Source organism: Terrapene carolina, unplaced genomic scaffold, assembly GCF_002925995.2.
Source record: "Terrapene carolina triunguis isolate 2854851 unplaced genomic scaffold, T_m_triunguis-2.0 Scaffold139, whole genome shotgun sequence".
Lineage (NCBI taxonomy): Eukaryota > Metazoa > Chordata > Testudines > Emydidae > Terrapene > Terrapene triunguis.
The window spans coordinates 5502906-5528609 of NW_020664490.1; positions in this window are offsets into that span (position 1 = coordinate 5502906).

Sequence of the window (25704 nt, forward strand, 5' to 3'; positions counted from 1 at the left end):
CGTGCACAAACACAGTAACAGATTGTTTCTGGTTTTGCATGCCACACACTGGAGAATCTGACTCTGACGCTATGGATGATCTTGCAGTCATATCAATTTTCAAGGGCATACTTTGCACATATAATTTTCATTGACATCAATTCAAATTCTATGTACAGACCAAGTGTAGAACATGCCCTGTAATATGTAAGATGTATTCAGCTTCTCTGTCTCCAGTTATTCTCAACAGAGTACGAACAAACACACTTATTACAGTGTGTACACACACTTCAGTGGAGAATGAGAGAGAAAACAGACCATCTTAATCCCTCAAGTAACCCCACCTATGGATAATTTAGTGACACTAATTACTGATATAAATAGTAAACCGAGCAGAGCAGCATCAATACAGTAAAGTAAAGCCAATCTATTTTGCTAGTCCAACATCATAGACGAGTTTTAATGTTACATACCATTGGCCACACTAACAACTGGACACTTACTAGCCAAAGAAGTGTGTTTTGTTTTTTTTAAATGTCACTCCCTGTCACTAGGTTACTGGCTCCTTTATGGGTCGATGGGACCAGCCAGCGAGCCACACCTGTGCCATAATTAATTAGTTGCTTTCCAGCCTGAGAGGGGGTGAGGTAATAGTTTAATGGACATCTGAACCTCATAAAAGGACTAAGACACCTCAGTCTGAGAAGAACCACAGGGAATGGGCAGGTTTCTGTGGAAGGCCCCGAGCTAGGGTCTACAGGAGGTTTTCCATTGTGTGTACTTTGGTCCCTTTCAGATCAGCTGTGCTGTTATATATTAAACTGTTTATGACCCTGTATTCCGTTGTTTTGGTTTACATTGCACTTTCTAAATGGCCATAAGAGTTTTAGTCTTGTTCCACAGATTTCACTTAAACAGCAGCTACTAAAGTTAGACATTTGAAAATCAGCAGGTTCGGATAACTTGCATTCAAGTGTTTAAAAGTGTTGGCTGTGGAGCTAGCTGGACTCATTGATTTTTCAATAAGTCTTGAAATGCTGGGGAAGTTCCAGAAGACTGGAAGAAAGTTAATGTTTGTGCCAATATTTAAAAAGAGTAAGTGAGAAGATCTGGGTAATTATAGGCTTGGCAGTCTGACATTGATCCCAGACAAGATAGTGGAGTGACTGATAAGGGACTCAATTATTAAAGAATTAAAGGAGGGTAATATAGTTAATGCCAATCAATATGGGCTTATGGAAAATAGATCTTGTCAGACTAATTTGATATCTTTTTTTTGGGTGGTGATATTACAAGTTTGGTTGATAAAGGTAATAGTGTTGATCTAATATTCTTAGATTGCTGTAAGGCATTTGACTAGGTACATGACATTTTGATTTAAATAAAACCTCCTTAACATGGCACACATTAAGTGGATTAAAAGCTGGCTAACTGATAGGTCTCAGAATGTAATTGTAAACAGAGAATCATCACTGAACAGGTGGGTGTGTTTCTGGTATAGTCCCACAGGGAGTAGTTCATAGCCTTGTGCTATTTAATGTTTTTATTAATAACATGGAAGAAAACATAAAATCATCACTGATAAAGTTTTCAGATGACACAAAAATTGGGGGAATGGTAAATAATGAAGAGGATAGGTCACAAATACAGAGCGATCTAGATCACTTGGTAAGCTGAGTGCAAGCAACCAATACACGTTTTAATATGTCTAAATGTAAATGTATACATCTAAGAACAAAGAAAGTAGGCCATACTTGCAGGATAGGGGACTGTATCCTGGGAAACTGAGACTCTGAAAAAGATTTGGGGATTGCAGTGGATAATCAGCTGAACACGAACTCCCAGTGTGATACTGTGGCCAAAAGGGTTAATGAGATCCCTGGAGGCATAAACCAGGGCATCTCGAGTAGGAATAGAGAGGTTATTTTACCTCTGTATGCACTACTGCAACTGCTGCTGGAATACTGTGCCCTGTTCTGATGTCAACAGTTCAAGAAGGATGTTGATAAATTGGAAAGGGTTCAGAGAAGAGCCGCAAGAATGATTAAAGGATTAGAAAACCTGCCTTATTGTGATTGAACTCCTTGAGTTTATCTATTTTGTTTATTAAATAAAAGGGTAGGCGTGACTTGATTACAGTCTATAAGTACCTACACGAGGAATAAATATTTAATAATGGAGTCATCAGTCTAGCATGATTCAATGGCTGAAAGCTGAAGCTAGACAAATTCAAACTGGAAATAACTTCCCAAGGGTTGTGGTGGATTCTCTATCACTGACCATTTTAAAATCAAGATTGAATGTTATGCTAAAAGATTTGCTCCAGGCATTATTTGGGGAAGTTGTCTGGCCTGTATTATACAGGAAATCAGACTAGATGATCAGAATGGTCCCTTCTGGCCTTGGAATCTATGAATGCTTCACTCTTTTTGTATTAGTCATTACAATTGTCTCCTGACTTCTCTATTGTTAAATGAAATTCTGTTCTTCCGTACTCATCTGATTTGCTTGTTTCTTCCATTCTCTTCTGTAGCCATGGTCTCATATTTAAACTTTATCTTAAGCCCGATCTCCAATAGTGGACTGGCAAATGGGACTCGTTCCATGGTGCTACAGCTCCTCTACTCTGTTTACTGAAACATTGATTTTCTTCAAGTATATGTAGTGGGTGGAAAATGTATATCCCTTTACACGATGCAGAACCAGTAATAAAAGGGCACCCTGCGAATCTACAACAAAGAGCTAGTGCCCAGAGAGGAATATCATTCAGTGAAACAGAAACATACTTCTTAGTCTAAGGCAAAGGAAAGCTTGGTTCTCTGAACTGTGACACTAAAACCACCACAAATAGAGCCTAAATACTTTCCAACCAACTTGCAAGCAAAGATCCAAAAGAAATCTCTCTCCTTCAACATGCTATTGAGAAACGGAGGGAATATTACACAACCTACCTGTCATGGCATTTTTCAAATAGTAGTAAACACACAGCATGGTTCTTTTAAAATAAAATACAAGAGGTGAAATGTAAATCAGTGGGAGTTTTGCCATTGATCTCAGGGGAGCCACATTTTCACCCACATCTCTCTTTCATGCAGAAAATAGCTAATGTCTAATATTTCATTTTGGTAAATATATTAACCTCAATCTTTAGAAGAAGAAAAGTGTGGATGGTATGTGCCATTTTACAAATGTAACTTCATTTTCCATTGTTACGCATCTGGCTGGCTAGCTGCCTAACCCTTTCTGGCCAGGTGTCACATCCCATTTACAGATGGGGAGCAGAGGCAATAAGTGACTAACCCAAGGAGGCTGTGCAGACCAGGGAACTGAACCCAGGGCTTTTATCTGCTCGGCCAGTGTCCTGACCATGGGACTGTCCTTTCTCTCTGAGAGGAAGCTCAGAACCAGCATAATGCACACCCATCCACTCCTGCTAGGTTTCTCAGGCAAGTTAGTAATACCTTATAGTTGACTGTGTCAAATGCTGCGGATAGCAGAATGGAGATGAATGCTGGTCCTTTCTATGCACTAGAGAGGAGATTCTCCATGCACATGGCCAGCCCAGACTTGGTGCTATAGCTTAGACTGAAACATGACTATGCTGTCTGAGGCATTAGGAGAGGTTAGATGTTGCAAATAGCATCTCACTTTGCAGGGCCGCCCAGGGCGGGAGCAAGTGGGGCAATTTGCCCGGGGCCCCCATGAGAATATAGTATTCTATAGTATTGCAACTTTTTTTTTATGGAAGGGGCCCCCAAAATTGCTTTGCCCCAGGCCCCCTGAATCCTCTGGGCGGCCCTGTCACTTTGCTCCAGAATGGTAGGTTAGACACCAGAGAGAAGGTGGGTAGGATAATATCTTTTATTGGACCAACTTCTGTTGATATGAGAGAGAAGCTTTTGTGCCACACAGCGCTCTTCTTCAGGTCAATCTAATATCCTGGGACTGACAAGGCTACAACTACACTACATACAGCAGGTTAGACACCTGGCAGATGGGTTACATCAAATGGTGTTTTTTAGAGTGCTAGATGAGATATTCTGGGCTTAAGCTGACAAGGAGTTTCGGATGGTAACTGAAGGATAACACAGTATCTGCATAACGCTGAAACTTAGGAGGAGGAATTTAGGAAGGCCAAATGTAATTACCCACAGTGGAATTAGGATAGATCACTGAGGTTAATATTAGAGCTGGGCAAACATTTTCAGGCAAATAGTGTATTTGTTAAAAAATGCAATTTCAGTTAACCTGAAACTATTCATGAATTTGTGTCAAATTTGCCAAATACTTTCAGCTCCAAAAATAAAATTCAGGTGAGTTCCAGGAGGTGGGTTAGACACCATTCAGAAAGTGGTGGTGCTGTTGCTGCTCCCTCATGTGACCAATAGCCCAGAGGTAAAGGCACCCACCTGGAGTGTGAGAGACCAGCATTCAAGTCCCTGTGTTTGAGCAGGGATTTGAACCCAGATCTCCCACATCCAGGCAAATGTCCTTACAACCTGGCTATTCTGTGATGCAGCTTTTGTATTAATTTAGATAGAATATGGGCCAAAGTGTCAAAGGTGTTAACAAAACCCAATCACTGTCCACCTTTAAACAGTGTTAAACAAGGTTTGATATACAGAGATCTCAGCGTGCTTAGTACCATGACAAACACATCATTAAAATCCCTTTAACCTTTTATTAAAGATACAGAAGAGAAGGAAAACCAGTTAAAGCATTTGAAATGTAATCTATTAAGGCTTTCATTTGAACAGCATCACTTGTCCCCTTGCCCTTTTAGATAGAGAGCATTTTTAGAAGGATACCGCCCTCACCCTTGTTTGACAGTCTCTTAGGTGGTATCAAGGATGGCAAAAGCTGTCCTTTTGGGGGAAAAGAGAAGAAGTTAGTTGAGATGGGTTGGAGCTGTTGCTGTTGTTAAAGTCCAGTCAAATTCCCTAAAATAAAACAAACATACACAACATGGGAGAGAAAAGAATAACAAACATAGTGCAGCTTCTGCCTCTGGTCTTGACTTTCACTTGCAACTTCACTTCAGGAGAAACAGGCCTGGCACAAGACCAAGACCTGGCAAGCTTGTACCAGCATTGGGCTGTTTAGGGCATTACTTTTAGCTGCCTCTTTCAGGCTTACAGCAGTTGTTGCAAAATATAAAATCTTGGCTGGCTAAGCCAGGGTCTTATTAGACAGAAAGAAAAAGAAGAGAGATCAGAAAGAGAAGAAATAAGGTGGGGGGGGAAAGGATGCTTCTTGGGGGTGGAATGACAAAGTCTCACTTTCTAGGTGGTGGCCAGGATTCATCCAGAGCTGGTGGAAGTGGCGGTGGCAGCTGGCTCCTCCTTTTTCTGGCCTGGTTTGGTCAGGACATGTCTCAGGAATCAGATTACGATAAAGACTGTTCAGGGTTCTCACTCTGGATCCCTGGGTCCCAGGAGATGGAGGGGGGGGGGGGGGGGAGGAGGAGGAGGTGGCAACCATGATGGTTAAGATCACTTCTTCCCCTTCTTTCAGTCAGCCATTGTTGCCGGTTGCCAGCTTTTCCCCTCTGCTTGTGTTGTTATAGGTTATTGTGGCACTTTGTGAACTTTCATCTTCTTTTTACAGTAGAACTCACAAATAGATAAATTTGTAGGCCCAATTATTGCAACAGGTCTCTCTCAATCTCACCTCTTGAGGTTGTTCCATTTTGCATGAAATACTTAAATATTCGTTGGGCCAGCAAAAGAGTGTGAGAGAGACTCTCTAGCCTGGTGGTTTGGGCACTTTCTGAAGGGGACAAGGAACACCTGGGTTCCAGTCCATGCTGTAATGACTATTTAATTGTTTATACAAAACAGAACAGCTTCAGCAGAAGAATTGAGAGGCCCCCACTGCAGAATACCCTACAGCTCAGAGATTAGAGCACTCACCTCTAACATTGTTTAAATCCCTGCTCTGCCACATTTGGAGCAGTAACTTGAACTTGGGTCTCCAACATCCCAGTTTAGTGCCTTAACCTTGGGAGGGGCATTGTCAGTTCTCCCCCTGTTCTGTGAAAGCCCAAAATCGAAACATTTTGTTTTGGGATTGAACAAAATGTTTCATTTGACCCAAAACTAATTTTGTTTTTTGTTTTGTTTTCTTTTGCTGAGAAAGTCAAAACATTTTATTTTCGGGTTGATCTGAAGCAAAATCTCTCTGATTTTTTTTCAGTTCATCCAGTGAACTGTTAATCTCTGAGGATAGGACAAGAAGCAATGGGCTTAAATAGCAGCAAGGGCAGTTTAGATTGGACATTAGGGAAAACTTCTTAACTGTCAGGGTGGTTAAGCACTGGAATAAGTTGCCTAGGGAGGTTGTGGAATCTCCATCATTGGAGATTTTTAAGAACAGGTTAGACAAACAGCTGTCAGGGATGGTCTGGATAATACTTAGTGCTGCCATGAATGCAGGGGACTAGACTAGAAGACTCTCGAGATCCCTTTCAGTCCTACAATTTTATGAACCAAAAATGATTATTTGCACAGTTCTAGTTAATATCTCCTACTCAGGGTCATTAAGGATCACTCTGCGAAACTGCTCAGGGTCTTTGTTTTAAGTCTCCTCCAAAAGATGATCCACTCTAACAATATAGTTGCCTCCAACAACACTCTGGGTTGTTCATTCAGTTCAGGCTCTTAGAAAAGTGCAGCACACAGATACCTCTTCCAGCCAGGGAGACCCAGCTTAGCTAGTGGAAGCTAAGGAGGTCACAGCCCACAGTGTTATAGCTCCAGTAATGGCTGAATAAATGAATCACTAATAACTCTCCAATGTTATAGCATCAACTTTCTTCATGTAGTAAAAATATTGTCTCTCCCTGAGTATGAGATTTTCCAATATCAGTATTAAACTTCCACTATTATTAGGACTGCTATATGCCTGAGTTGCAAAATTAACACTTTGTGATTATCTTGTACATTTCATGTCATTCACTGCCAGCATTCTGAATATAAAGAACAATGTGCAAACCCAGCAGTATTTTCAAATGACAAAGCCATTATCAGTGCTAAACTCTGTTATCAGGCAGTAGCCAAATGTTTCAGCAGATGCAACCAAATGCGATTAAAGTTTCGAGACCAGAAACGTTTAGATGCAAAAAGAACTTTTGCATGAACAGTTTTGCCTTAGAACATTATCTCCCAGTGCATGTACTATAATTTTTCCATCTATTTGCTATACATCGGAGGAAAGCAAAAAGTAGAATATTGTAGAAGTATAATTATCTGATTCATTTTTTCCCCCAGTTACTGGGTTTTCTTCTAGGTGGGAGATAGAAATGCACTTTTTATTATGAATGTGGATAATTGTGGGCTCCAGAATATTCCCTGAAATTCAATGACTGCTTATTTTTTCCTTTCTCTGATTTGAGATTATATTATATAAAGACAAATATCCTAACAATGGATATTCTTTCTATATGGTTAAATATGGCTGGTTTCTTAAAATGGCTGGCTGCATTTCAGTGAGACTGTGCATTTGCTTTGGAAGTGTCCTGTTGTGCCATTTAATTAACTTGTGTCATGTGAAATATGTGAACTGAGAGATTACTATAAATTCTGAAATCCCAGAGGACATGAATATGGACGTGTTTCTGTCATGCTCCATTCCCAGTATTAGCACACGTGTTTTTGAGACTGTATTAGAGGAACTTCATTAAATGAGAGGAAAATCAGTAGGGAAATACTTAGCAAAGTGAGAGAGAAGCTTTATTATAATACAAGCTAGTACACTGCCACTTATTCTTCAGTGCATCCCAGTGAACATAACTCAGCTGCTATGGCGACAAACCAGTGATAGGAAATAGATGATGTTTAATATTTCTGATGGTAGCCTTCTCTTCCCACAAACCTATACCATCGTACAACTCTGGTGCCCTTGGAACTGAAGCAAATTTTAAAAAAATATTTAGAGTATCTTTCTGGAACGTTGGCAAGTAGTTTATTGGGAATTTTTGTTGGTCAGTTTTGTTATTTGCTAGGCTAAGCATTAAATTAAAGTGTGGTGTTTTATTAGGTACCCAGAGGCCTTTGGGCATGGAAACCTGTAATGTAAGCATAATAAATTTCACCAAATTTTTTACCAATGAGCACATTCAGCTTAACTGTGTTCTTAACTCTCACTGATACTCCAGATCTCAGGGTTAACATATGAGGGGGGTAAATAATACAAATTTGCTTATTTGTCACATGACTTTTGTAGCAAGTTATGAGACAATTGAAAGTGGAGATGGAAGAAACTACGGCTCAACTGTGCTATGTTAAACGATTAAGTGCCTCATGGGTGTACAGAAGGAATGTGTGTTAAGTGGGTGCCTCATGTGCTTCCTACAGGGATGAGAAGTCCATGTTCTGCCTCTGAAAAACTAAATTTTTAACCTCAAATATTCAGTCTCCTGCAATGTACTGAAGGAACCACACTTCAATATTTAGAAAACCAAAGCATTCTTCTGTGTGATAGTGTATGGAGCTGGAGTTGTAGAACAGATGGTCTTAGACAACTGTTGCATTTATTAATGCAGGTATTGTACCTGCAGAATAAGGACAGTTAGAGGATATGCAGTACGAGTGCCAAGAACTGTGTGTATTGTTCTGTGAGAGGTCCCACCAGTGCTACATGGATAGGAGTGGTCTTTTTTCTGGTCTGTAATCTGATCTCCCTGCATATGCAGCCCAAATTCGCATAGGATTTTTGCCATCATATTGTATTCTGAGCATATATTTAGTTCATTGTTACTGTGAAGTCTTTCAGCATTGCTCCCCTCCCTCTGAATATTTCTCACGTCTTTTTTTTTATTGCCCACAAGGTCTGTATAATGTAGCATTCTCCTATATCTTTGTTATCACTTCGCCTTGTGGGATACAGGCTCCTTATGCACCAGCTCGTTGTGCGCTGAACCACCATTGCATCATCATCTCCTTTGCTGGCCTTGTGCCTTCTACACCCGGAACATCTTCATGTCCTCATTCACCAACATGCGTTCTTTCTTCCTTCAAATTCCATTTTAAAATTCACCTCTTCGGGAGATCCATCCTTCCCTTTTCTTATCATTCAGGTTATATCTGCGCTTGGAGCGGAGAGTGTGAGTCCCAGCTTGCATAGACATACTCACTCTAGCTCTCATCAAGCTAGTGTGCTAAAAATAGTAGTGTAGTGTAGCCGTAGTAGCACGGAGAACAGCAAGTGGCACTACAGGTTAGCCATGCGGAGTACCAAACCTGAGTGGGTTTGTACTCTGCACACCCCTGGCTCCAAGTGTAGACATAGCCTTAATTCCCTGTAGATCCTGCGCTAGACTAGCGGCTATACATTTCTTGTCTTGAATTTGTGTGTTCTTACTTAGATTGTAAGAATTTCAGGTCAGGGAACACGTCTCATCTGTTTTGTAAAGTGCAAAGTAAATTCCCAGATATATGTTTTATTATAATCATAATTTCCCCCCAAAATGTATTTTCTTGTATTTTTCCTTACTGAATTTCATTTTGTTACATGCTGCCCATACGCCCTGCTCTTAGAGAAGGACTCACAAATCCATTTAGTGAGACTGTTTCCGCAAAGTTACAGAATGTGTTTGAAGACCTGGCTGGTTTGTTGAAAGGTGTGGCTCAATAGTTTGCCAGCCTCAGAATGGTAGCAACAACATAAGGGCTGCTGCTTGTACAAAAAGGCACCATTAGCATGGCATTGGTAATGAAAACCGTCTGTGGAATTTTTGTCTAATGGTAGGAAGCACTCTGCTAACAATGTAGGACAAGGAGAGGCACAGAGTGGATGCTATCCCTGAGAGTTGGTGGAATGGAGACTTCTTCTCTTTTCAGATAAAAATCGGTGTGAGAATTAGGTCACACGTGCCTGTTTAGCTGAAGAAAAAATAAATGTGGGACATAGAATGCAATTCTACTCTGTGTGTATTAACCTATTGGGCTTCTTGAGATGGGTTAGAGCGAGTTTCTGTGTTTGTACTGAAGAAACAGATTTTCTGCTGAGGGATTTCTTCTTCAGTTATCTTTTGGCCTCAGTCACTGATGGCTCTTGAAAAACAAAAGCAAAACAAGATTTTTGTGTAGCCAATTTTAAATGGTTGTGACCCTAATCGCATCTGATATTGTGATCGCTCAGAAATCACATGCAATCCATATCTACCAATCAAATCTGAAAGGTAGCTATTCAAAAAGGAATTAACTACATGGATTCATTCAGCAGAGGCAGTAAACCGAGTGGAAATGGCCCGCAGAGAATACCAAGAGCATAAAGGGTGTGTTCCCCCGAAACCACAGCGTTCCTGAAATGGTTCTATGCTGCCCACCTTCCTGGTCCCTAGTATAGGGCAGAACTTGTAGTGTGATGTAGGAAAGTAGGATTGTGACCAGAGTGCTGCTGTGCTCTGGCTAGTGTTGGGTGGTAGATGGCTCATTGGGAGCCAATAAGAACATAAATAAGAGCAGCCCGTCAGGAGGCGCTGAGGTCCAAACCTGGCAGTACCACCTAGTGGCAATGGTCTGGGCTGCAACAACCAGTGGTGAGGTTGAGGTTGGGGAACCCAGGCCCTCCCTATTCCACCAGCTTCCAAACCAGGGCCCTGTGAACAATAGTTCAAATATGTGGCTTAGGGGCAGATGCCCTTATGCCTGTTCCCGGGCCACTTCCTACCCCGTCTTCGGTTTCTCTGTCTGCACAATTGATCAGTTTCTGGATTCTCCCTGGAGTTCTTGCTGATCGTGCTCCAGCAGGTTGTCCCCTCTCAGCCATGGCCCATCATTCCCTGCCTCTGTGGAGTGAAGGGCCTGTGGCAGGTCAGCAGTGGGGCCTGGTCTTGGCGGCATAGAGCCCCGATGGCTTCTTTGCAGGAGCTTGCAGTGCATGACTTCTCCCCTGCTCTGTCTGCCCAGACTGAATTTAGCTGCTCCCTTTTCAGCCCAGCCTCCAATGGGAGTATGCCCAGCAGGTGCGGCTCGGCAGGGCCTTCTGGGCCCAGAGCTGCTCTTTAATCTCACTTCACCATTGTGGGGCTTGTATACCCCATCACACACCTCTAATGTACAGTCTGGGCTGAGAATCCAGGGTGTTCAAAGGTGACTTGAAGCCATATTTTTTCCTTCCTTCCCAACCATTCCCATGCTGACTGAAAATATGGAGAACTGAGGGGTTTTTTTTTTTCAAATTATGCTTATGCTATCCAATTGGCAGATGAATATATATTATCTAACTGCTAATCATATTAGAGAGACAAGGTAGGTCTTTTATTGGACCAACTTCTGTTGGTGAGAGAGTCTCTAAAATCTTGGGACCAGCACGGCTACAACACTGCATGCAATCATATTAGGAAGATGAAAATAAAATAGAATAAAAAGAACTAGGAACCCGTAAGAGGTGAAAAGAGAAAGTGGTTTGGCAGATGTATTACTGGCAAGGCAGGAAAGAAGAGGAGAGGAGAAATGGAAAACAGGCTGACAAGCGAGTACCTGCTGGCTTGCTTGTTTTTGGACGATCATTATTCCTGTGGGGCGCATCTGTGTTATGAAACTACCTTGCAGCAGCTCCCAGGATGAGGAGAATAGATCCAGATTGCCTCATATTGAACACATATTGCACAGCCACATTTAATTTGATGTTTGTCTCTTTCAGTTTTCAAATTTAAATACAAGTCTAGCAACATAAGGTAAAATCCTTTATTCTTCCATATGTGTGTGTGTGTGTGTGTGTGGCGGGGGGGTGGGCTTAAATTCAACAGAGCCTCTGTGATTTCAGTATGCAACGTGTGAAAGTCTGTTTGGGGCACAGTCCATCCCTTGTGGTGGTCATGGAGCAATGGTTTGCAGTGGCTCTCTGCAGCAGCACGAAGGGGATGTTAGGGGCTGAGTTGGGGCAGGACAAGGTAAGGAGAGGATGTGGCTGCATGGACCCAATGGCTAAATCTCCTATGGAGGGGTCGCCAGATAATGTTCTTGGAAGGATTCTTTTTTCCCTGTTCTGCATGGAGATACCCAGCACTTAATCTATATGTTTGGGCCCTGCTTATGCTAGGGGTCAAGGACTTGGCACATTGATCATGTTAAAGTCTTTCTTGTGGCATGAGGAGTCATCTCAGTCAATGGATTTTTCTTTTTTTTGTTTGTTAAGTGAATGATATTTATTTTTTAATGAGGAAACCATTTCAAACTGTATGCTAGCAATGTACCTAGCAGTTTAAAATGAACTATGTGGCTCTGTAGTGTCTAATAGATGGTTTAAAAACAATAAATCGTGAAATAAACTGTCTTCTATTTTTAGAAAGTTAGTAATTAATATGAATGATACTGAAATTATGCAAGGAAAAAATGAAAGGCAGTCTTTTAATGGAAATTATGGGGCTTGATTCTGATCTCCATTACAATAGTGTAAATCTAGAGCCAGTGGTATCAATTAAATTACTCTGGGTTTGCACTGAGATCACAATCAATTCCTATGGGTTCTAATCCTAGTGAGTCTCTATAATCTCTTCCCTGGCACCATGCTGTAAGGAATCAATTGCATTATCAAAATTGTTCAGCTTTTAGATTGTGCTGATATAGTCCTGTTGAACTGTCACTTCTACCTTCTAGATAAAGAAAATATTAAAAGTCCTCTATTGTGTAACACACTACTCCAGTGGAGAGCCATATTTATAACTTTTAGAGTAAAAAGGAAAGACAAGTATTTTTGTTCCAGAAAAGTAGCTTTGTGAAAGTACAACACAGAAGAATTAGTCACTAATAAAAAAGGTATTGCCTTTATGATGTACTTTAAAGCTACATAAATAGTCTTTGATTGCACACAGCTGGATAGCTATATATAAAGAAAGCAATAAACATGATACTGTACCAGTGAAATGACTGAGTGAATTAATATACTGTAGTTTATATAAAATTTGTACCTAGTTCTGTTGTGTTCCTCTTCCTCCACTCTTTGTATGTTTTATCATAGAATGGTAAGACTGGAAGGGACATCAAGAGGTTATGATTCTAATCCAGTCCCCTGCACTCATGGCAGGACTATATTATTTAGACCATCCCTGACAGGTGTTTGTCTAACCTGCTCTCAAGAATCTCCAATGATGGAGATTCCACAACATCCCTAGGCAATTCATTCCAGTGCTTAACCATCCTGGCAATTAGGAAAAACTTCCTAATATCCAACCTAAACCGACCTTGCTGCAATTTAAGCCCATTGCTACTTATCCTATCCTCAGAGGTTAAGGAGAACAATTTTTCTCCCTCGTCCTTGTAACAGCCTTTTATGTACTTTAAAAAACTGTTATGTCCCCTCTATTTTCTCTTCTCCAGACTAAACAAACCCAGTTTTTTTCCAATCCTCCTTCATAGACCATGTTTTCTAGACCTTTAATCATTTTTGTTGCTCTTCTCTGGACTCTCCAATTTGTCCACATCTTTCCTGAAATGTGGCGCCCAGAACTAGACACTATATTCCAGTTGAGGCCTAATCAGTGCAGAATAGAGTGGAAGAATTACTTCTCATGTCTTGCTTACAACACTCCTGCTAATACAACTTTTCATAGTCTTAGATTTGTAAGGCCATTTTTTCTTTGTGAATTAGAGTGCTTAGCACAATGGGGCCTCCTACAGACACTCTAACAGAAATAATAATTATCCTTTCTTACATTTTATATAATCAATTTCCATTCTCCATGTATAGTGTTCTGAAGAGCAATGCTGTGATGTTAAGGTCCATATTAAGATATCTCCTACCCAAAACTGGATATTTTAAGAAAGATGTGGACAAATTAGAGAAAGTCCAGGGGAGATCAACAAAAACAATAAGAGGTTTGGAAAAAAATATCCAGGAGGAAAGGCTGAAAGAATTGGGCATGTTTAGTCCGGAGAAGGGAAGAATGAGTGGGGACATAAGTCTTCAAATATGTGGAAGGTTGTTAAGAGGATTGTTAGAGAATGAGCAGGCAGACCCAGAGGCGGATTGAGTAAACAGGCTTCTTTATTGCAGTACTTGTTCCCTCAACCCAATTGTCGAGTAAGCTCTGAGCTAATCACATCACATTCTTTTATCTAAGTTAATATGTAAATACCTGTATTTACTACAACATCCCCCAAACCCTTATTGAGTAATATGAATATTAATAGCTATATGCTGAATATAATTATCCCCGCCCCTGTTTACAGCATAAAGCATATTCTACAGACATTTTTACCTTGAAGATACATTTCTTTGCAGTAATTACAGCCACAAATTCCCTTGATCAGCAGTTCACAGGGAAGGGAGGAAGGGGCCATGAAGCCGAGCTTGTTTACGTAGCTGGGAAAGGAAGGGAGCGGGAGGTAATACTTCTTTACACAAAGGGTATTCTTTAGACACCCACATTCCTTATGCAGCTGCAATGCTTATCAATCCTTAACAAGCAGAAGGGAAGGGAGAGGGATGGCACTTTATCTGTCAAGCGCAGAAACGGTGCCTGCCCAGGCTTCTACTCCCTAGTACCATGTCAGGACACCAGTGGTTTCCCAGGTTTTTACTTAACCCTTACATATCCCAACAAGGATGGTGATCAATTGTTCTCCATATACACTGAGAGAAGACCAAGAAGGACTCAGTTAATCAGCAGCAAGAGAGATTAAGGTTAGATATTAGAAAAACTTTCTAACTAAAAGGATAGTTAAGTACAGGAATAGGCTTCCAAGGGAGGTTGTGGAATCCCCATCACTGGGAGGTTTTTAAGAGCAGGTTAGACAAACATTTGTCAAGGGTGGTCTACGGTACACAATCCTGCTTCAGTGTGGAGGAGATGGATAGATGATCTCTTGAAGTCCCTTCCAGCCCTGCATTTCTATGATTCTATATTCAATATGCTGATAATTCCAAACTGTATGTCAGTATGACGACTGACCATGTATCACCTCACCTAGTGTAAAACCCATCTGTATTCCTGGACTTTTGTGGAAAGGGGATTATTTTTGGACTTTAGTTGTACAAATTCTATTATATTTTGGATTGATACCATTAGTTTTGATTTAATTGTATTTGAATTTATATTTTGTGCAGCCTTTTATCGTTTTAATATTATTTCAAAAGTATGCAAAGCCATGGATAGCTGCTTTTTTATGGTAGCTTATTCACAATTTAAAAAAAATTAAAAATGGAAAATATATGGAGATATACCTATCTCATAGAGCTGAAAGGGACCTTGCAAAGTCATTGAGTCCAGTCCCTTGCCTTCACTAGCTTGACCAATTACTGTCCTTGCCTTTTTTTTTTTTTTTTGCCCCAGATCCCTAAATGGCCCCCTTAAGGATTGAACTCACAACCCTGGGTTTAACAGGCCAATGTTCAAACCACTGAGCTATCCCTCTAGATTCTCCTATTATCTCATTCCCAGTGGTAAGAGAATCAGGCTCATTTGTAATTTGTATTGAATTATTACACAAAAAGCATTTCTCACAAATCTACCACTGTTTAAAAACAGAACTTTTAAAAACGAATAACATCAATTAATTGGTGTATGGACCCCAAAATCCTCCAAAGGTGATCAAAAAATCAATATAATATCTTTGAACTGGAAATTTTAAATTAGGATTTGGATTTCAGTTGAAAGATACACAAATTCATACACAGACAGCTCTCCATTGACTAAATGACTGAGGTTATATATTGTGCATGGTTTTTCAGCTAATGTGGAAAATATTGCTGTTAGGAGTTATATACGTGATACCTTTTATTCTGACACAGGTATGCAAATAGCTTGGGTGTAAGTCCTACATGCCCCCTTCCACAGATTGTCTGAATAGATATACCTGGGACATTGAAGCTGGATGGGAAACAGCTTTCCTGTCCCATGAAACATTTTGAGATTTAATTATTTACACAAAGTGAAACAGTTCTAACAGGAAAGACAGAGAGACCCACCCCAGCATTCCCAATAGCCTGGTGGTTAAGGCACTCATCTGGAATGTGGGAGACCCAGGTATAAGTCCCTGATCAAACCTTTGGGTTATTGCCTATTCTGGGGTAGTCTTTTGGCCAGAAATTCCATTCTGGACCCATGAAGCCGTTTCTCGACCAAATTTCACCGAAATGGATACGTTCTTGGGAAAAGTTTGTTTCAATGAGTTGGCATTTGCTGACAAAAACAGTTTCATCAAAAAATTTCTGACTGACTGTACTGGACATGGGTTTATTTCCTGAAATAGCCTATTTTCAGTACAGCTAGCATAGAGACTATTTTTTGCTCATACATACCTGTTGTTCTATTTCCAGATGATATTGATGTACATATGGGATTGAGAATCAGGCCCTTACAGTTTTGGTCTAGACTGCAATTCTTTGCATAAATTTATCAGAAACAAATGCACACTTCATGAGCACTATATATTCTATAGTGCAGGGGTTCTCAAAGTGGGGGTCAGGACTCCTCAGGGGATCGCGAGGTCATTACATGGGGCGTCGCGAGCTGTCAGCCTCCACCCCAAACCCCACTTGCCTCCAGCATTTATAATGGTGTTAAATATATTAAAAAGTGTGTTTAATTTATTAGGGGAGTTGCACTCAGAGGCTTGCGATGTGAAAGGTGTCTCCAGTAAAAAAGTTTGAGACCCACTGCTATAGTGGAAGAAAACAACAAACGTAGCCTCCTCAGTTGCATAGTCAATGGGGAGCTATCTACCTCTGTGTGGTTTTTACACATCTCTCAGCTAAATCAGTTACATTAATGCAAATTCTGTCAGTTGGGGATATCCTGTAGATTTGGGAGTCTTTGGATCTATATGCAAATAAATGGATTATATTGCCCCAGATATATGGCTGGTCATCTGGTGACAGAAATGAGTAGATATTCTTTATTTTCTAAAGACTACAAGTCAAATTCATACACATTTACTGATATTTGTTTGGAATACTCTGCACTATATTAAACTGCTTTAGAACACCATATGCGAAATAACACACCTGACTGGAAATTGCTTACACAAGCCATGCAGGGTGACTGCTGCATTTGATGGAGAAGTGAAGTGAAAGGCAAACAATACACTGGTTTTTAGGAGGCACATCACATTCAAGATGACATGACATGCCTTTCACTTCACTGAGATATTCCACAAAATACTGCAGTCCCAACTCGCAAATTCTGCCATACGTGGGTTGTTCAGGTAATACTGTGCAATGTGAGTGGAAAAATGGTTGCCAAATATTTCCTTGTCATAGATGTGCTGAATATGCTGTTCAGACTCCGTAGTTTGAGGCAAAGATGTTGCTTATTTCTCATATTTTAATGGTTATGTATTATGTTGATCTAACCCATCATGTAAAGAAATAGCTAGGAAGGCCGTTCAGGATTGGACAGTATATAATAGACCTAAACTTGGTTTAAAATTTGGTTGAAAATGACTATTTACCAGACCCAAGATATGGAATCCCCAAATACAGCCAGATCTGGACACGCACATTTGGCAAAATAATCAGATTAATGTGTTGGCACCAGGAATTTTGTCCTTCTGGACAAATTCATTCTTCATAAAGCATGTCAAAATGCAACATCAAAAAATGATGACATTTCATGGAGCTTATATAATATTTGGGACCCTTTAAATCCTCCAAGCCAGAAAACAGAATCTCTTCACTGAAACAGGAAAGATAGGAGAATATTATGTGTGGCAACTGATAATTTACTTTTCCCACTTATTGCATTTCACACATTGATCAGCCTGGGGTATACTTCTGTTAAAAGGTTTTTTCTTTGCTGGTTGCCTTCTCACTCCCCAAGAGGGAGGGAAAGAATGGGGCTGGATAGAAGGGGTAAATGGGAGGCAGTATGGAATTTGAGAAATGAGGTGTGTTCCAGCAGCACTTTGAGATCATAAATTTATTTCAAATGTTTTCTCAGAGTAACAATAAAAAAGAAAGCACAACTGAGGACAGGTGTGCTATGTGGACTATATGTTGATTTTTCTGTGCTTGCCCTCAAAATATCCCTTTATTCTAGCCTGCTTTCAATATCAAACTGTATTTCTCAGGGAGAAAATTCCCAGCTTGGGGCATAATACATTAAATATTTGCAAACCACCGATGCCTGGAATGAGTGCTGCTTAATATAATTAATTCCAGTTTTCCAAGACCACGTGTTCCTCCCTCCACATCTCCTGTGTTGCTCCACTCACATCTCCATAGCAGTGGTTTAGGAGAAGAGTGTGGGTAAAAGATGGAGCTGCTCTGATGGGGTTCATTTTTCAAGGGTATTATGTATGCCACAGGGAAGCTTTCACCATTGCAAGCTGCCTCTATCACCTTGTCATTTCTTTTATGGGCACCATCCTGCATACATACTAAGCAGGTCACGCCCCTGCAGGGGCCCTGTGCATTGGCTGTCACAGGACCCCGCCAGTTCCTTTGTCTTGGTTTTTCTTGAACACTAGAGGGAGATCCTGACCTGCTGCTTGCACATGAAGAAGAGGAACACACTGGTACAGCACACAACATGATCTAGCCCTAAATGTAAGGTGTGTTTTGTACGTCTCTCCATTGGTTCAGAGTGAGCCATATTTTAAAATAAGAGCCACTCTTATTTATTATTTTTATGTTAATATTTAAAATAATGTTAACCCCTACTTGGGCTTTCCATGGGGGGAACCAAACAAAATCCTGGTAAAACCAAGAACTCAGCATTTTGAAATCACAGGGTAAGCAGTTGTTCCAATGATAGAGGATCAGATGGCTGTAGGAGAAGAACAATGTCTCTGATGTGGCAGCAATCATAAAATCAGGTCATATGGAAGTTAGAGCTGGAAAAGACATATGTTATTGGATAGGTTTCAGAGTAGACAGAGAGCCTATTCCCCTCCCACTGTAGGATATTGAGCCTCAGTAAAGGATTTATAAAATAATAACCTGATAATAGATACTTGTTCTGGATACTACACTTTCATGATCTGGACTTGGAAAATGTACCAGATGCCTTCTAGCCAAAGAACCACTGCCATTAGCAAAATGTAGTCTATTTTTAAATGATTTTCACACAGCAAAGTAAAAACTGAGAATCCCTTTTATCTTGACTGTGTTTCATGCTTTGTATTAAATAAGCTCATGTATGTGCTGCAGGCAGATGTCAGTTTAGAAGCATCTGACTTGTAAGAGAGTTCTACTTAGAAATTGATATTATAATATCACCCTGAATTTGGGATATTCCATGTTCATATGAAATGACTGAAATAACTAGTAATACTTTATAATGAACTTGGACATAAAGTTATTTTACGTCCAAGTTCATTATACATATACTATTAGACTTAAGAGTTCCAAGTAACATTATATATTATGGAAAACCCAAACAGCTGAAGATCAATTTCTCCTTCACATACCTGCCAAGACCTGATTTGAGAAGTGAATGTTTTACGCCACTAACATCTCCACCCCTTGAACTATGATCTGGTATGTGCCAGGTGCCACCCTTCTTGTGTCATGCACCATCCACTAGATCAGGGGTCGGCAACGTTTGGCACGCGGCTCGCCAGGGTAAGCACCCTGGCGGGATGGGCCAGTTTATTTACCTGCTGACGCGGCAGGTTCGGCTGATCGCGGCCCCCACTGGCCGCGGTTCACCGTCCCGGGCCAATGGGGGCGGTGGGAAGCCACGGCCAGCACGTCCCTCGCCCGCGCTGCTTCCCGCCGCCCCCATTGAACCGGGACAGCGAACCGTGGCCATGGGGGCCGTGATCGGCCGAACCTGCTGCGTCAGCAGGTAAATAAACTGGCCCGTCCCGCCAGGGTGCTTACCCTTGGCGAGCCACGTGCCAAACGTTGCCGACCCCTGCACTAGATATATAGTACCCCAATGGCAACCTGTGGGGATTTTGCAGGGAAGTTAATATAAACTGAGGATGTATTTACTTTTCTGCAAAATCTCTGCTAGAGTGGGGAACCCTCGCCTAAGGGGAATTCCAGGGACTGCCTGTGATGGAATGTACCCATGTATTCACACTCTACACACCATTGTAATAATCTTGGTACAAAGTGTGCCTTGTAAGGTATCATTTGAAAACTAATAACTTGCTGATCAATAATATCATGGTATAAATGTATGTAGCAACATTTGTAAAGCTATGAACATAAGCTGAAATCATGACTGAAGCGTGTTTACACAACAAGTCTGGGATAATGGTAAACCTGTTTCTTAAAGACAAAGGACAAGTTGATGTCTCAGCCAGGAATCATCAAAACTGATGGGCCGTCACCTATCAAGTAGCCATTCTTTGGCAAGAGAAGGGGGCAAGAACAAACAGATCATGTCTTAGCAAATAACAGCATGAAAACTCCCCCCCAGGAAACTCCTTGCTCTCAGCTGGAAAGAACTTTTTCTAGGGGTCACTCACAGGGAAATGCATTTCAAAGGGTGAGTGAACTATAAAAGTGCAGAGCAAAAACAGCCTAAGTTCTCTTCCTGTCCTATTTTTTCCACCTAAGAAAACAAAAGAAACAGCCTATGAACTTGGTCAGCAATGATACTGGGAATCTGTGGTAAGAGCTTCACCTTAAACCAGGACTAGTTTGTTAAGTTTAGAAAGCATTTTATCTTGTAACCATTTCTGACTTTAATGCCTTATCACTTGTACTCTTTGTAGTTAAATACATTTTTGTTCTGTACTCAAAATTAATCCAATGTTGTGAACTCTGTGGGTAACTTCATTTAAGGGTGGCAAATTTTGGTATATTTTTCCCTTACAGCGACAATGGACCTTTAGAACTGTCCAGGAGAGGGCTGGACAATGCAGCGCAGAATAACCTTTTTTTAAGGGAAAAATCCAGGACTTGGAGTGTGTTGGCCTCACCCTGCATGTGGTAACCCAGGCTGGTGGAAGCCAGAGTGTAACTGAAGTGTGTCTGGCAGGTTGCAGCTATACACAGACACTCAAGGTGTGAGTTGTTTGTCAGTGACCCAGCTGAGAGCTACAGCAGCAAGGCATTGTGACACACCAAGGTTTCAGGGCAAGGGTGCCAGCTCCTCATTTGTCTGAATTGCACTCAGAAAGGTCATACTGTCCAGATGTGAGAAGCCCTCCAAAACATCTGCACTGTCTGGCTGATGAAGAAGCCACATTGCTGATGTCCCAAGAGGCCAGACCCCTTTCTTCTGTAGGGAGGCAAATCCCACCTCCAACAGATGAATTTGTAGGAAATGATGAGGGGACTGTAATGGGGCCGCACTCACCTCTCATGAGCGCCTCCTGGCTGAGTGCGTGTGCCTGCACACACTCTCTCTCTATTTGTGGTGGGTCTTCGGTGACTCAGCCCTCCAGTCAAGTCACACACTATCTCTCTGTGTGATAAAAGTAAAGCAAACCCTTTCCAGGGCATAAGTCCAACAGGGGTCCTATGTCAGCACCCACTGTAAGGTTCTTCAATCTGCAGCCCTATCCAGGGGCTCACTCTTCAATCAGTCCAGCAGGGCCTATCACAGTACCCTGGCCTAACTGTCTCTCAGCCCCTTCTGGGCTTCCTCGAATTATCCCTGCTTTTTAAGGAGGCCCAGCCCTGGTGTGGGGCCATGTCTCCCAGGGCTCCCTCCCTGGAGATTTTTCACCTCTCTGGGCCTTTCTGGCCCCAGCTCTTCAGCTGGGCCACTAAAAGAGTTCAGTTCCCCTTCTGAGGTGCATCAAAGTCCAAGTCACTTTTTCCAGTGGCTGGGGGGCAGGTGCACCGCCCTCTACTCTGGATCCCAGCCCAGGGACCCTATAGATAGCAGCCATCCACCATGTCTCTTTAAATACACTGCTACAATTCCCTGGGCCACTTCCCCATGGCTTCAGCATATTTTTCACCCTTGCCTCAGGGCCTTGCCCTGGTGGAGTCCTAGCAGCCAACCCCAGAGCACCATCCATTCTCCTTCAGCTCTAGCAGGGAACTGAAGTCACTCTGGCCCTGAAGTTCTTCTAATATTAGCCTGCTGATTGGCTGCTTCCCACTAGGCAGCTTGGAGGATCTCCCTACTACCCTTTTTCTGGGGAGGAATGTGGCAGGGCCACAAGGCCTCCAGCAGCGGGCCTCAGGGCCTAGTACAGCTCATCACAGGGACCCTCAGAGCTTTTTTTTTTTTTCCTTCCTGTGGGTTCCCCTGGGGAAGGCCATCACCTTACCCACAGTTCTGAATAAAGAGTGGCATTTCTGAGCCATATTCTGCTGGTGTACGGCATCCTGAAAATTAGCATAATCGTTGACACCAGCAATAAAGTAGTATAGTTTAAGAAAATTGTGAACCAGTTATCCACATCAGAAGATTAACACAAACTAGATGTATACACATTACTGTTAAACACTAATGATTTGCATTAATGCTGAAACAGCTTATGACACAATTTGATTTGTAATTTTTTCTTAGGATTCCCATACTTCTGGTATGAGAAATGGTGTCATTTTTCACCAAAATGTTTATCAGCAGAAAATATGCCCAGCAGTTAGCAAAGTGCAACATATTAAAATGTGGAAGGAGGACAAGTCTGGTCCAGGAAGGCTCCATCAAACCCTCTAGCCCTCCCCTCCACTTCCTCAACTAACACTGTCCCACATACAGGCCTGGATTCTTCGCCTTGCTGTAGTTTTCTTCTTGAGAGAGAGGAAGAGACTGGCAGCCCATTATCCCTCTGGGGTGGATGTTCTTACTCTCTCAGGGTGGGCCAGGAACCTGCTCCTAGCCCCACCCTTTATAAAGCATTGTTTCTCTTTGTGGGGCAGGCTTGTTGCCGGCACAGAGTGCCCGAGGACAGCAACAGCAGGGTTTGTTGCCCGGTGTGCTTCACGCCAATAAACACATCAGGGTGGAGAAGCAATCAAAGTTTATATGGGATCCCAAAGCGGTGCTAGGAGACAGGCACATCTCAGATCAAGCACACTGAGACAAACAGTTTTCCCTTTTTATTCTTTTGCAGTTAGGCTTCACCCCCCCTTCACCCACCCAAGCCCCCTTTCTCCTATAATAGTTTACTTTAAGCAAGTAGCAAGCAATTACATTTAAGCAGTTACGTCATCTTGGCAGCTATAAGCCTAGCTTGTTAGTAACTTCTTTAAACCGTTATCTTGTTCTTTTTCCCTTTGAACTGTTATTTTCCCTTCAGCCAGAAACATGCAGGCCTCATTATTACTGCTTGATACCGGTGTGAGCAGGGGGTTGCACACAGATAACTGGTTGCTTACATATTCCAATTGCACCTGGCTTGTGAGGTCGATTAGAGTTTAAACATGGAAGAAGTTTGGTTCTTTTGGGCCTAGTGCAGGAAGGCTTCATTGACACTAGTGGCCTTCCACCCTCCCGAGTTACCTAGGGTGATGCCTAGTGACACCAACACCTCCCTCCTTTGAGAATACTCAACAAGCTTTTGGCTGAGTTTTCTCATATTCTGTGGACAAGATACGATTGAGTGCCATGGAGCTGGGGTTCTCAATGAGAGGGTATGTCGGGATTTTTGGGGAATGGGGGGCACAAAGCTTACGGAGGAGCATTTTAAAACAAGCAATCAGGAGGAGGGTGACCAGGCACAGCACCACGCCTGTGAGGAGGAGACGCACAAGGCCACCCCCTAGTCCTCCTAGGTCGGGCAGCCAACTCCAAAGGGAATCGAAAACCGTGGGTTCCCTTTCCTGGGCCTTCCACAGCTCGAAAGCCTGTTCGGCTGACAGGACGTGCTTGATCCACCCCATAGGATGGAAGGAGGATCATACCCAACCTGTCTCCTTCTGTAATGGGCTCTGGGGTGGCATACAAAGATCTATGCTGCCTGGGGCGGCCAGGGGGCAGTTTAGGGAGGACACGAAGGGGAGGGGCAAGATATCCTAGATAGCAGCTTCCATACCACCGATGCGGTAGCCACTTATAGGCAGAGGTACCGCAAATGTAAAAGGAGTGGCCATTCCCTACCAAGCCATTATAACCGCTACTCCACCTATCTGTTTGTCTGTCATTAAACGTTCCTAACCGGGCAGTAGAGTCGGATCTGCCATTAACATAGACAGGGATGGAGGCGTTACTGTTAGGGGATAAATAATACTGACAGGTGCTATTCCCAGCGGACCAGGTGTGATTGCTGGACTTGAACTGTCGATAGCACACCAACCCGGGGGCTACTGACTGCAGCCTAATAGGGGAAGGGATCTGCGTTGAGTTGGCCTGCGGCTTCCAGGGGTCGTCCCTTAATGCATCCTGGGATTCAATGGTACAGTTTTGCGACAAGAGGGTACCCGAGGTATTTTCCCCCCTACTGAACCATCCCCAACAGATATCTGACCAATTTTGGGGAACTACCCTCCAGGGTAACCCTGCTGCGTGGTGCGGGATTTGGGAACACACCCAGCAGTTAGAGAGGTTAAACTCTTGGGCAAAGCAAACCTTCAGGGACTCATATGTGTTTGTTTCCAAGTTAGTAGGGATTCCTTTCCATCCCGCATGTGCCTGGGGGGAAACGGGAATTAATGAGAGGAGTGCCCCTATGGCAAAGCGTAACACAGTGGCAGACCCTGGACCTGTTTCCATGCTGGGCAGGTAACCCTAGGGCCTAACAATTACAATTCCCCAAATACCCACTTCTCTTGGAGAGGCTCGTCCTTCCAGGTCCGAACGAGAACGGAGTCACCAGGTTGCAGGGAGTGGACAGGGGCATCCAGCGGGAGAGGCTGCAAATCTCTGGTATACCTGTGGAGAGAACAGAGAACAGCAGACAGAGAGCACATATACTGAGATAAAAAGCCACACCCCATTTCCCACTCCCCTGCCAGAACCGGTGTACCATTCATAGGCCATGCCCTTCCAAACATAATCTCGAAGGGACTGAGCCCTAACCTGCCCTTTGGGAGAGCGTGAACGCGGAGCAAAACAAGGGGCAAAGCATCAGGCCACTTAATGGAAGCCTCTTGGCAGACCTTTGAGAGGTGCCGCTTAAGTGTCTGATTTGTGCGTTCCACTACTCCACTGGCTTGCGGTTGCCATGGTGTGTGGAGCTTCCAGGGGATTTGCAGGGCATCCGATATCTTTTGAACGACTTGGGTTGTGAAGTGTGTTCCGTTGTCAGATTCCATCCACTGGGGGAGTCCGAAGCGGGGAATGATCTCCTAGACAAATTTAAGAGCCACCGTTTTGGCAGTGTTGTTACGACATGGGAAGGCTTCATGCCATCCGCTGAATCGATCCACCAAGACGAGAAGGTATCTGAATCCTTGGGTCCGGGGGAACTCAGTAAAATCTATTTGCCAAACCAGTCCTGGGCGTGGGGTAGGTTCCAGAGTGGCTGGTGGCACTGACACTCCTGGTCGAGGGTTGTTCTTTTGGCAGACTAGACATTCAGCCTGTACCTGGAAGGCCAGGGGTCTAAGTCCAGAGGTTAGAAAATATTTACTCATAAGCTGGGTAAGAGCCTCCCTGCCAGCGTATAATTCTTTGTTTCTTCACCAGGATCAGTTCTTAATGTCTTTTGTAGTCAGGAATTCCTGGACTTTGTGGTTTCAATGAAGCAAATGTTCCTTCTTCTCTTTTCCTGAAACAGTGTGGTTCAGCATCATACAGGGGAGAGGTTACTAGCACATCACCCTGTAATGGCTTTGCTTCTTCTAGACAAAGCCAAAGGCACAGTAGGTCTGTCAGTGGACAAGGGAGAGGTTACTAGCACTTCACCTTGTCTTTTTGCAGTGAAAAGCATGGGTCCAGGCAGTCAGTCCTTGGCACTTCACAGCGGTGTTAGTGGTTAACAG